At 39.7% G+C, this 14,131-nt stretch overlaps 1 protein-coding gene across 15 annotated transcripts in view; it reads left to right on the top strand.

Moving 5' to 3' along the window:
• Positions 1-2,013: 2,013 nt before the first annotated feature.
• The window catches only part of LOC5566416 (vanin-like protein 2), a 53,182-nt gene continuing 41,064 nt past the window's right edge, over positions 2,014-14,131 (top strand). For 7 of the 15 annotated variants that reach the window (XM_021854532.1, XM_021854531.1, XM_021854530.1 and 4 more), the window contains exon 1: positions 2,014-2,481. The gene's annotated coding sequence lies outside the window, so the exon portion shown is untranslated. The other 8 variants (XM_021854540.1, XM_021854541.1, XM_021854544.1 and 5 more) reach the window with 4 other exon arrangements.

A 14,131-nucleotide genomic window follows, 5' to 3' on the forward strand; every position in this document is an offset into this window, starting at 1 on the left:
TCGGAGATTTTTGACCACCTCACCCCATCCCCCTCCGTAACGTTTTTTGTATGGAAAAATTAAACGCTATTCCCCCCTCCCCCTAGAGCGTTACGTAGTTTGTGGAATTTTCAGGATGGTTGATTAGATCTCATCGGTCGAGTATATTTTTCTTACACACAATTTAAAAAAAACAATCATGATAGGCGAATCAAATATTCAGTTAATGAGTAACCAAAGAACTCTTATTTGAGAACCTGGCTTTGTCTCAATAGAAGTGTAATTCCAGAAAGAAGGAAAAGAAAATTAATCTTTTCTAAATATGAACAGAAACAGTTATACACTAAAATCAAATACACACTTAAATCCGAATGCCGATCTCAGCTGTGCAAATCTCGGTAAATGGTCGTTTGTTGACATCTTAGTAAAAGTGACGTTTGGTAACGGCACCCAAAGGTGCTGTTTTAAGTAAACTTGATGTTAGGCTGACATATCAGTTAAAATTAATTTGCTTACCGCTCAGCTGTGCGGATCTTAGTAAAAGAATGATAATTAGTTAAACTCAACTGAGTGTGTCCTCCACTGTACGAGTAAGTGTCGTATCCCCAAGATCACATAGGACAGTTATGGCTATTACAATATGTAATCTTATATATCTATGTTATATCAACTTTCATTTGAAATTTGGGCTTCCATCGAGCATGAGAGAAAAAAAAACCGTCCTTTACTATGATTACATTTGAAAATATTGTACTTCAAGGAACAAAATATTAAAATAAAAAAAAAATGTTCGGGATCCCTCGGTGGATTTTTTTGGGGAACCCGTAAAATGAAAGCTAAAAACCTATATTTTCGAATACTGAAAGATTTAGCGATGCCTATTTTTTATGATAATATTGTTCTACCAGACACGCCGTGAGGCACGATGCAAGGATGCAGAACAACAATATAATACATTCTCTGCTTTGTACACTAGCAGAAATCTTAAATAAAATGAGCGAGCACAATTGTGACGGAAATATTTTTAATCTGGAATGTTTCATTATTAAGTAATCCGTTAAAATCGAGAATTAAAACAATTCTGGGAAATGGTACATTCTGGCAAATAATTTTCTAGTTAGCGGTGCATTATAGCCAGTGATGGAAAGTTGCGAGCATTTCTGCTGAACTGGAACAAAAACAAAACCAAACGCTCCCGAGCGTCAGAGCGCTGGTTTACTCGCATCCGTCGTGCTCCCGAGTAACCGAAGCTAAAAGTGATTCGCGAACGTGTTCGGAGCTGTTCGGAGTCGAATTGTGTTTTTGGGAAAAAAGCTGCTTCTCCTCCAAAATTTATGGTTTCCAAGGGTTTTTGACTACAAACTAGTAGTTTACTGTCAACTTGATGGTTATGCTATTAATTTGTCTGTCAGAACCATAATAAATCACAACTTGCTCGGTTACGGTTACGTAAACGTTCCCGAGCTTGTTGCTGCTTTTTTTTGACATGTTCTCCCGAGCAGGCGGGTGCGGACTTACTCACACCTAGCCAGTTCGCGAGTCGGTGATCTTTGTTATACGTTGGTATGCACTCGTGAGCTGCTTCGTGATGCGATCTTTTCCAGCACTGATTATAGCAAATGGTTTTCTGGCAAATATCGCATAATCCTCGTATCATTTTTCTTGTCAACATTAATATTTGCGGCAAATCAGTAATATTAAAAAGGTCAGGCCTACTTTTGACGAAATCGAAGGGGGAACTGTAGTACAGTACTACTGTATTTAATTTCATATCGATTAAATATATACTACCGGTAACCGAGTCTGACCTGAACCAAACTTCATTAAAAAGAATTGAAAAAAAACCTGAATAAATTAAATATTTTCGTCTGCATGCACCCGACCACCACTAACCAGTCGAACAACGTTCGCAGAGAGCGTGATATCCGATCCCTGTGTTCCTGTTGTAGCGTTCGTCATCGTCATCGTCATCGACGTTTTGCATGCGATTCTACACAATCTACTAAGACGATGTCCGTCCGCCCGTCCGTCCGTCCATCCAGTTGGTACTCTACTATGTAATAAGATATGCGCAACGGCGACGACAAACGACAACGTGCGTCGCAAAGTCCGGTCCAGTCGTCAGTCGAGCAACAAGTCGTTCTCCCCGCAGTAGATCACATTTTATTCGAGTAAGGTACAATCCGTCATCGCATCGGTAGTCATCGTTGATTGGGTCAGCACAGTCAGCCGACTTGTAGGTAGTGATAAACAGGTTGAACGCAAACAATCAACCTTCCCCCCGTTCCGTGCCGGCCGTGGTGGAACATACAGAAGTGCTGTAACCCGGGCCCGTAAGTAGCCGCAAGTGGTCGTCAAATATGTGATAACAGTTAAACGACGACATCGTTCGGTGGTTGTTGGCCTGCAAGTGAGTGTAATTCGTGGAAACTGGAGTCGTTGGAATTGCACGTGTTGCACTGTGTGGTGACGAAAACGCCCGCTATCTATCTACCTCCCTCGGTACGTGATGATCTTCGATTTGTGTTGTGAGGTGATTTTTAACGGTCTATTGTTCAACGGCGATCGTCGATTCGTCATCCATTTCGATTTAGCCAATATATCTCTACGTTTCAAGTTTATGTTAGTGGTGTGTTGTGAAATGAAACCAAAAATTTTGCCGATTCCAATTTTTACGACTCGTTTTCCGCTCGAATGTGATGTTTTTTTTCTGTATTTTGCTTCTGAGAGCTGGAAGTTCGTTTGAGTGCGGTCGTTCCACACACTCGAACGACTTCGAGTCCGTCGACGAGGACAACCGAAAGCGAAAACCGAAAAAATACGCCAACACGCATTCCGCGGGTATGTAAATGCTACTATATGGGAGAGTCAGAAGCAAAAGGGTGTAAGTAACAGTACACAGATTTGAGATAATTACCATTAGCATCTCACTCAACAACTGAAAAAGCATGACGTTATCATATACTAACCTTGTGAAGATTATTGATAAAGACGTTTAGCAGAGCAGCAGAGAAAAAAATTGACTTGATGGTTATAAGAAATAAAAGATCTGGAATTGGTATCTCAAATTTACTCCCAAGATAACATTATGCACAACGAAATTGTATCACAATTATATTAAAATTTATTGCACAAATTTAGTTTTATTTTTGTTATAAATTTGATACAAAGTTTTGATTCATAACATAATTATGACAATAATTAGTACAAGTCACTTGCAATTATTAGATAGCATTTTCTGTTTTCTGTGCAGATTTATTTAAATTTGAAACATATTTACTATTTTTATAAATATTTGTGTTTTTGACATCAAGCAAATTAGATGTCGCAGATTCATATGCGACATTAAACTAGATATTCGACTTTATGTCACGTACACCTCTTTGCTTCTAACCTTTTCAAATGCTAGAACCGAACGGCTTAAAAATTCGACCGGACCATTCGTGTCCACGCACGGAGGAACGTGGAAGCGTCTTTATTATGGACGATGTTCGGTCAGACGGTCGGTAAGCCAGCCGGCAAGCGAGCTGATATCTCTCTTCTATCGCCAGCGACGACCGAGTCTGGTTTGTTGTTCTTTTGCCAGTTATTTGCTTTGATCGCGGCCTATCCGGCGATGATGGGTTTGGGTGAGGTATGTATGTAAAAGCGTTAATGTGGTATGCACTGCATATAGAGGTATGATGACCCGACCGACCGCAAGACGGAATACGAAAAATCTAGCCGAGCGCTTGAATGGGGTGGTAATTTGTATAATTTGATTTTTAATGAATCGTGGGAAATTGATTTCTTTTGTTATACTTTCGAAATCATATTGAATATTCATATACACCGAAAGTGTACCAGTTATTGCAATAGCGGTTTCCTATTTGGCCATATGTGAATTCTAGAATACTTTTGTATTTTGAATTCTTTTGAATGCCTCAACATCAAGATATATTTGATGCTTAAACACACAAATGGTAAAAAAAAATTGAAAACAGTAAAATTATCAAGTATGGCCAAATAGGGAACCATATAACTGGTACATTCGTGCGTACAGTTTTTACATGAGTACTTACGTTAGAGTAGCTAGGAAACATGGATCAGTTGTTTGTTTTTTTTTTTTTAATTTCATTCGAAAATGTTCACTACTAAGGCAGTTCTACTTTCACATGCTAGCATAAATGGACAGTATTTTCCTTTGACCGGAATTATTCCACGGTGTGACCAACTTTCTTTTCCAAACAAAGTGATGTTTAACAGAAAACGGTAATTATGTTGATGGGAAACCGATTTCAGTCAGAGTCACTCCATGATTCTCTCAAAGACCTATAAAGCTGGAATTTTTCCAAACGACTTTCAGTAAAGAGCTCCGAGTATTAATGCAATATAAAATGGTTTAATCCAATGGTCAATGCTTGGTCCTCTGGAACATGCGTAAAAATACATATCCTGGAAATCCTGGCAAATAATTTGGATTCGTAGTTTCAGAATCGTATCAATGTTATCGCCATCGCCTGAACCTGAATGTTTATTTGTAGTTCTTCGGAAGATCCGCAAAATTCGATCCTCCCAAAAACAATAGCAGTGATTTATTTACCTTCTCAAATAAAAAGTTAGCTTAAACTAAGAATCTCGCAAAGGTCTGGCTTGCTCATTTATTGTAAATGCTACAAGATTTGACAATTTTGTTCTCTCCGCCATGGGAGTTATTTTTTATGCCTAGTTGTATTAAATTCAGCTTCATGCTGCTTTTCATACAAGAAATATCAATAAATATTCATTTGAAAATACTTTGGCGAAAAAAATGCTGCCGATAACGGTAAAAATTTTCTAACTGGTATTGAAAAACATTTAATCTGGCAAATTTAAAACGGGTTGGGCAAGATAAAATGAAATGTTTAGATTGTGATGTCAACAATACACATGATGCTAATAAAATTTCGAGCTGTATAGTGAAATATCTCGATTAGATTGAAGTCTAGTACAGGACACTGAATAAAGGATACAATTTTTAATTGTAATCAAATGACATAGCACTAAATTTACGCTTTCATTTATTAACAATTCTCATTAAAACTTACTTATTCATTTATTTATTTATTTTAACAAAAAATTTGGAAGAGGGAAAAGCCCCTTTGTGTGATTTTCTTTCAAAATACTTCTCGAAAGGGCGCAAAACCTCTTCATCTTTTCAAAAACGTGATAAAATAAGACTAGACTACTTATTAAATAAAGGCTCAACCGGAAATAATCCATAACAGAGCCAGGATCTTGAAGAGAGAACATCAATAAGCTGTGGTGGTCAACGGACAAACGATGAGATAAGTCTCTTGAACTCTGAAAAGATAATTAAAAAAGGCCGTATCATACAACATAACAAATTTCATTCAAATACTCAAAAATAATTTTCATCATAGAAAGAGATTTACTGCCAATAGTATCACGAATGGATGAAGGTACAGAGTGACCTAATGTTTGACAATTATCAAGAATTTTCATTCTAGGTAAAACATAATTCTTGCAATGAAAAATAATGTGATCAATATCTTGATAAGACTCACCACAGACACATACATTAGAATCTACAATATCAATGCGATATAAATGGCTTTTGCAAATATAATGATTAGATATAAGCCTAGAAAAAAGGAAAATGAAATTTCTACCAATAGATAAATACTTAAACCAGGGATCAATAAAAAATAATTTGGACAAATGGAATGACACCAAGGACCTTTATCACTAGAATTCCAATCAATTTGCCAGAGATCCATTGTGACTCTTCAATTTTGAAAAATATTCTGAATCAAAAATATCTTAGCTAAACAATTGGCTTGCTCGTTACCAAATATTTGACAATGAGTTGGAACCCAGACAAATTTAATAACAAATCGTTGATTATGTAAATTATACATCAAACTTCTCAACAATATTGAATTAGGAATTTACAATTTAATTCATCGTAACGAAATTTAAGTGGAACTATGCCAAACTAAACAAATTCTTAAACAACGAATTTGGATTTTTTCAAGTTTTGAAAAACAGGTTTGATTAGGTAGCAAAACCAAAAGTAAAACATCCATATTCCAAAACAGAACGTATTGTAGTTTTGTAAAGAGTAATCATATTAGAAGGATGAGCTCCCCACCAAGTATCTGTAATGGTACAAAGAAAATTAATTCTTTTTGAACAAATTTTTTGAATGTATGTAATATGTGAATTCCAATTCAATTTGGAATCATACAAAATGCCGAGATATTTATACTCATATACCTGTTCAATTTCAAACCCATTTAGACACAAACTTACACTTATGGCGGAACATTTACGTGAAAATATAATACATTTTGTTTTCGGAACTGAAAAAGTAAAACCATTATTGAAAGCCCATAATCCAATATTATCTAAACAAATTAATTGCATAAAATGGTGAATTTACCTCAATTTTCCCACTAACGGAAATGACCTTACCATCAGCAAACTGAAAGAAATAACAATTATTAGGTATTATGTCTGAAATATCACTTGTGAACAAGTTATATAAAAATGGACTCAAACAAGATCCTTGAGGAAGGCCAAAATAACTATAGCGGGACATTTTTGATGAACCATTATGATAAAAATGCATAATTTTAAATGAAAATTAAATTGTGAATGAAATTGGATAAAATCGAAGGGACTTTATAATTATTCATTTTTTGGACAAGCAAATCAACAAGTATTGAATCATATGCGCCACAAACATCTAAAAATGTAGAAATAACATCTTGTTTTCTGTTGAAAGAGAGTTGTATTTGAGAAGCTAAAAGAGCTGTGCAATCTCGAGTACCTCGACCTTTTCTGAAACCAAATTGAGATGAAGAAAATATATTGTTTTTTTCAGTCCACAATTCAAGACGATTCAAAATCATCCTTTCCATTAATTTACGAAGACAAGATAATAAACTTATTGGTCTATGAGTATCAAACAAAGCAGGATCTTTTCCAGGTTTTAGAATACTTACTACTTTAATTGAACGCCATTCCAATGGACAAATATTTTGAATAAGGAAAGAATTGTATAAGGATAGCAAATGATTTTTTCCTTCAAAAGGTAAATTTTTTAGAACAATAAATTTAATATTATCAATACCGGGAGCTGTATTATTAGTAATAGATAAAGCTAAATTAAGTTCTTCTAATGTAAATGGAGAACTTAACTCTGGAAAATAATTGATATTATTATTATTTTTAAAAGGAATAGATCGAGATACAAAATCAGGACAAATTTTAGATGCAAACTGATCAATCCAGTTATCAGAATATTCCAATACAACAGCCGAAGAACTATCTCGGTTTCTCAAATTTCTTGCAACAGTCCACAATGTCGATAAAGAAGTTTCTCTATCTAGATTACTAATAAAATTCCTCCAGTAATTCCTCTTTTTAAATTTAGTAATACGTGTAAATAAAGCTTCTTCCCTACAATATATCAAATAGTTTTCTCTTGTGCAAAATCGACGAAATGTTTGAAAAGCCTTAGATTTATTCTTCAAAGCATTAGAACAATCGTTACCCACCAAAAAGTGGGACGCCTTTCCCGTTGAGTATGTAAAATTATTTTCCTCTTCTGAGACTTGAGTAAACATTTAATTAAAATTTTTATGAATTGATCATAATTTTTAACTACAGAACTATAGTTTTCTAAACTAATTAACGAAATTGAAATTAAATCGGAAAATTTTGTCCAGTCCACATAATTTGTATAACCATGTAAGTTTTTGTTTTCTAAATTTTCATCATTAGTATAACTATTACCTTGAATTAAAATAGGAAGATGATCACTTCCATTTGGGTCACTGATTATCTTCCAAGATGATATAAAAGATAAATTACTCGAACATAAAGACAAATCAATACATGAATTTCGCAAGGGTGGAACAGCGATTCTTGTAAAAGAACCATCATTGAGGATATTTAAATTAAATTCATCAATTAAATCCATTAATAAAGAACCTCGACCATCAGTTCTATCACTACCCCAAGAATAATTAAGAGCGTTCAAATCGCCTAAAATAACTGCTACCCACGCTCTCCAGGTCCTGGTGCATCTGGTCAATCCACTTAGCTCGCTGCGCCCCACGCCTTCTTGTTCCGACCGGATTCATAGCGAACACCATCTTTGCAGGGTTGTTGTCCGGCATTCTAGAAACATGCCATGCCCAGCGTATTCTTCCAGCTTTAGCTACTTTCACGATACCACACAATTGAAAAAAAAACGGATTACGGTGAAATATCACAGAATTCTCAACAACTGAAGGTTTGGCAAAACATCACCGTACAATCCGTAAAATCTTTGAACGAAATCATAAAGAAAAACCAGAAAATGGTTTGACCGGGATTCAAACTCCTGACTTACCAATCAGGAAGCAGGCTTGCTACCACTAATTCAGCTCCACTCCGTGAGGTGCAAAAACTGAAATTAAAGGAAGCTCATGCCTACCAGAGCGGCTGCCACACGATTTCACAGAAGTTCGGTGAAAATAATACTATTACTGAATTGTTCGTTAGTATTTCACAAGGTTACAATAAAATTGTTTGTTTTACGGATTTTTTTTTCGATAAAATAATTTGGATTTGAATAACGTGGATTTCACAGATTTTGTCGGTAAAATAGTAGATTTCACAGGAAAATCTGTATTTTTATTGTTTACAGTTCAAATTCGGTGATTTATTTCACAGTATCCTGCGATTTATTTGAGGTGTGTGGGTTCGCCGTAGAGTTGAGCGAGCTCTGGTTCATCCTTCGCCGCCACACGCCGTTCTCCTGCACGCCGCCGAAGATCGTCCTTAGCACTCGGCGTTCGAAAACCCCAAGAGCTTGCAAGTCCTCCTCGAGTATAGTCCACGTCTCATGTCCGTAGAGGACTACCGGTCTAATGAGCGTTTTGTACATCGTGCAATTGGTGCGGGGGTGAATCTTTTTTGACCGTAGTTTCTTCTGGAGCTCATAGTAGGCACGACTTCCACTGATGATGCGCCTTCGTATTTCCCGACTAACATTGTTGTCAGCCTTCAACAAGGATCCGAGGTAGACGAACTCGTCCACCACCTCGAAGGTATCTCCGTCTACCGTAACACTGCTTCCTAGGCGGGCCCTGTCGCGCTCAGTTCCGCCAACCAGCATGTACTTTGTTTTCGACGTATTCACCATTAGCACGACTCTTGTTGTTTCGCGTTTTAGGCGGGTGAACAAATCTGCCACCGTTTCAAATTTTCTCCCAATAATATCCATGTCGTCCGCGAAGTAAACAAATTGTCCGGATCTCGTGAAAATTGTGCCTCGACTGTTAAGTCCGGCTCTCCGCATAACACCTTCAAGCACAATATTGAACAACAGGCACGAAAGTTCATCGCTCTGTCGTAGTCCCCGCCGAGACTCGAACGAACTGGAGTGTTCGCCCGAGATCTTCACGCAGTTTTGCACACCGTCCATCGTTGCTCTGATCAATCTTGTGAGCTTCCCGGGAAAGCTGTTCTCGTCCATGATTTTCCATAGCTCTACGAGGTCGATACTATCGTATGCCGCCTTGAAATCGATGAACAAATGGTGCATAGGGAGGTCGTCGAGCGGCTGGTTGTCGAGCGGCCGTCAATGAAACCTGCTTGATAACTTCCCACGACCTCGTTTGCTATAGGTGATAGACGACGGAAGAGAATCTGGGATAGCACTTTGTAGGCGGCGTTTAGGATGGTGATTGCACGATAATTTTCACACTCCAGTTTGTCGCCCTTTTTGTAGATAGGGCATATAACGCCTTGCTTCCACTCTTCCGGTAGTTGTTCCGTTTCCCAGATTCTGACTATCAGCCGATGCAGACAAGCGGCCAACCTGTCCGGGCCCATCTTGATGAGTTCGGCTCCGATACCATCCTTGCCAGCGTCCTTATTGTTCTTGAGCTGTTGAATGGCATCCTTAACTTCCCCCATCGTGGGAGCTGGTTGGTTTCCGCTGTCCGCTGTGCTGACGTAGCCATCGCCTTCGTTGTCCTGACCTTCTATGCCTGTATTCTCTGCGCCATTCAGGTGTTCATCGTAGTGCTGCTTCCACCTTTCGATCACCTCGCGTCCGTTCATCAAGATGCTCCCATCCTTATCCCGGCACATCTCAGCTTGCGACACGACGCCTTTGCGGGATGTGTTGAGCTTCTGATAGAACTTCCGCGTTTCTTGAGAACGGTACAGCAACTCCATCTCTTGGCATTCCACCTCTTCCAGGCGGCGCTTTTTGTCCCGGAATAGGCGGGTTTGCTGTTTCCGCTTCAGTCTGTATCGTTCCACGTTTTGCCGCGTACCATGCTGCAGCATTGCAGCCCGCGCTGCATTCTTCTCCTCTAAAACCTCCTGGCACTCCTCGTCGAACCAATCATTTCTTGAGCTCCGTTCCACATATCCGACAACGCTTTCGGCAGCGTCGTTAATGGCTGCTTTGACTGTCCTCCAGCAGTCCTCAAGAGGGGCCCTATCGAGCTCGCCCTCATCCGGCAACGCTGCCTCAAGATGCTGCGCGTACGCATTGGCGACATCCGGTTGTTTCAGCCGCTCGAGATTGTACCGGGGCGGGCGTCGGTACAGTACATCATTGATGACGGATAGTTTTAGGCGCAGTTTCACCATCACCAGGTAGTGGTCGGAGTCAATGTTAGCGCCACGATAGGTTCTGACGTCGATAATGTCAGAGAAGTGCCGTCCATCGATCAAAACGTGGTCGATTTGTGATTCTGCCTGCTGAGGTGATCTCCAGGTGTACCGATACGGGAGGCTGTGCTGGAAATAGGTGCTACGAATGGCCATATTCTTGGAGGCGGCAAAATCTATCAGTCGTAGGCCGTTCTCGTTCGTCAGCCGGTGGGCGCTGAACTTTCCAATCGTCGGTCTGAACTCCTCCTCCTGGCCAACCTGAGCGTTCAAATCTCCTATGATGATCTTGACGTCGTGGCTTGGGCAGCGGTCGTACTCGCGTTCGAGCTGCGCGTAAAATGCGTCCTTGTCAACATCAGTGCTTCCGGAGTGTGGGCTATGCACGTTGATTATGCTGAAGTTAAAGAATCGGCCTTTGATTCTTAACTTGCACATTTGTTCATTGATCGGCCACCACCCGATCACGCGCCTTTGCATATCACCCATCACTATGAAAGTTGTTCCCAGCTCGCGTGTGTTGCCGCAGCTCTGGTAGATGGTGTGATTACCTCTAAACGTTCGCACCAATGCTCCTGTCCAGCAGACCTCCTGCAGCGCTACGATGTCGAAACCGCGGGTCTTCAGTACATCGGAGAGTATGCGAGTACTTCCAATGAAGTTGAGAGATTTGCAGTTCCACGTACCGAGTTTCCAATCGCTAGTCCTTTTTCGTCGCTGTGGTCTTCGACGATTATTCCGGTCCGTATTCACTCGTTGACGTTCCTGTGCTGATGTGTTTTTACGGTTGGCTTGCAGGCGGACGATGATCAGCCGCCCCTGACATGGGGAACAGACGCTGTTGTGAGCCGCTCCTAACATGGAGTACAGACGCTCCAGGTTTGCAAAGGCAAAAGCAAACCCCCCCTTCCTTGTCAGCATACGACCAAAGTTCCCACCGGGGGTTGGTTACCCGATCTTCCCCAAGGTTACTCGTACCCCGGCCAGTACCACGAGGAGGTAAGGATAGGAGTTGCTGGGCAAGAGGCTAAGGACCGCACAAAGGGGTCTATTTTATTCCTGCAGGTATGCGAGGTACCAATGGTACGCCATGCCCAGCCATTTACCATGCCACGAAGCATATTTATAACACATAAAAGTTGATGAGTGATCGAATCTCCATGTCGTGATCCGATGTGCTCATTGGTAGTTAATCCTTTATTTCTTCTTACATTACTGGGACAGAGCCTGCTCCTCATCTTTATATTCTAAGAGCATTTCTACAGTTATTAACATAGGGTTTTATTTGTTAAAATTACTATTTTCGCATTCGTACACATGCGAATATATTCTATGCCAAAAGGAAGTCAAGAAAATGTCCACTATGAAAAGATTCTGGAGTTCAAACCCTTTTTCCCCCAAAACTTCAAAAAAAATGAAATCGAAATTCACGGAACCACCCCATCATCAAGTGACAACACCGCCAAATATACGCGCCGCGCACTCGTTCGCTCGCTTCGTTCCGTATACCTTCTCACATAAGACTGCATACACTACACTCGTTCGTATACATGCGGGAATCGGGAGAGACGGAAATAACATTCCAATATGTTTAATCACTTATCAATAAGCCGCGTGGAGTGGAAGCGAAGAGAACCATATTCCCTCGATCCCGAAAACGAACACGTCCAGAAAGCAACCTGGAACAGGTCGAAGTAAGCGCGAAGCACGCGGCGCGGAACGAGGTACCTATCTCGCTCTTCATATATACAGTTTTGTTCGGAATAATTGTAGTGAAAGCCGATTTTCATACAAAATGCTCAACTTTGGCATGCTGTGATATTGATTCAAACTGAAAACTACAAACATGATCAAGTTCATTATCAAAAAATTGAAATTTTTCGAAGCACCTGTTAATCATAATTTAACCAAACCAAAATAAACGTAGTTTTCAAATTCAAATTTTTTTGTTCAGCAACAGTTTTGTGAAAATTGTCTTGTCTAAACTGGTAACGATGAGCGGAGGAAAATTTCAATACCCCAAGTTCAACAAAAAATAAGAATATTAAAATACTATTATTTGGAGCAACTTCACCTATTACTTGAATTTTCAACAAAAATTTCGAAAATTTGGAAAAAAATTGTTTTGCTAACTTGAACATATTTGACAATTTTGTGTCAAAATTTCATGCCGATTACTCATACGGAAACAAATTACCAAATCTGATAATTTTGTATGAAAATCGGCTTTCACTACTATTATTCTGAACGCAACTGTAACTTCCTACAAAGTAAGTAGGCAAGTAACTGAATCGTACCAAACATTAACCAAAGGCCGGTGGTCGGTCAGTCGGGTACCGATATCGGGTTGTGTACTATTAATCGACCGATCGGTGGAAGAAATCGGAACCATCACGAACGGAACCGCTCTAACTCGGCTCCAACGCGTAGTGTGTCTACAGAAAGACGCTGATATGGGTGTGATTGCGATTCGGTCGACGGTATTTTCGACGTGATCTTGGTGAATCCAGGAACGATCGTAGTTGAACTTGAAATTCGCGACGTAGACAGTGCTCTCGGCCTCGGGAGACAAAGCAGAAGAGCAAATAGTGACGACACTTCATCAAGAAGTGGGTCGAGAAGTGCATGATATTCGTGAAAGGCGTGGTGAAGGCGAAGGTGAGAATCGTTGAGGTGACGATCAACGCGGTTCAACGATCCATGCAAGCGATCGACATTGCTAGCGGTTGGCTGATCGCCGGTAGATTACTTCAAGCGACCTTGATGCGGCCACAGCGTAGTTAAAAGTGGCGATCGCGATCGCGGGTTTGACGAAGAAGACGCAGAAAGGGGGCACATATGACGTTTTCGTCGTTTTCTGTTCATATAGCCATATAGCCTCGTCTCGGAGTGACGGCGTGCGAATGAAGACATACCAAGTTGAGCCGAATGTATTAATAATGTTTGGCGACGATTACCTTTAAAGAGTGGGGATGTGTGTGAGGTGATCGCGGGTGCATGGGGCGGAACAAGAAAGTTGCAATGTGTCGATTTTTACCTCGTCGAGTTGTTGGTGGACGACCGTCATGTTAGGTGATATGGAAGAACGATCGCGAACAAGTCGAAGGAATGCTGATTGGAAAATCAATTTTATGCTGAGCCAAATAGTGTTTATTTGGGTTTCTCTAGTAATAAAAACGATAAAGTGATTGTTTTAGAAATCATTGAAAAATATTTACAATTTTTTTTAATAAGTCTGTTCCACTTTGGATTTTGCCGCACAAAACAAGTGATTCTTCCAGTAGTAAAAAACGCACAAAATATCGTAACAAAACAAATATATCTCAGCTTTCCAGTTGAGTTTTCAAACTTTTTATTTAATTCCACCTTTAAATTCAGTACCATTTGTCAACCTTATCTGTCATTTTTTTTTTCTAAGAAAATGTCTAAACCAGACGGTGGTTCTATTATTTTGATTTATTTCTTAGATTTACAGTAGGTTATTGCCCAA

The sequence above is a fragment of the Aedes aegypti genome, chromosome 3 (genome assembly GCF_002204515.2).
Source record: "Aedes aegypti strain LVP_AGWG chromosome 3, AaegL5.0 Primary Assembly, whole genome shotgun sequence".
Classification (NCBI taxonomy): domain Eukaryota; kingdom Metazoa; phylum Arthropoda; class Insecta; order Diptera; family Culicidae; genus Aedes; species Aedes aegypti.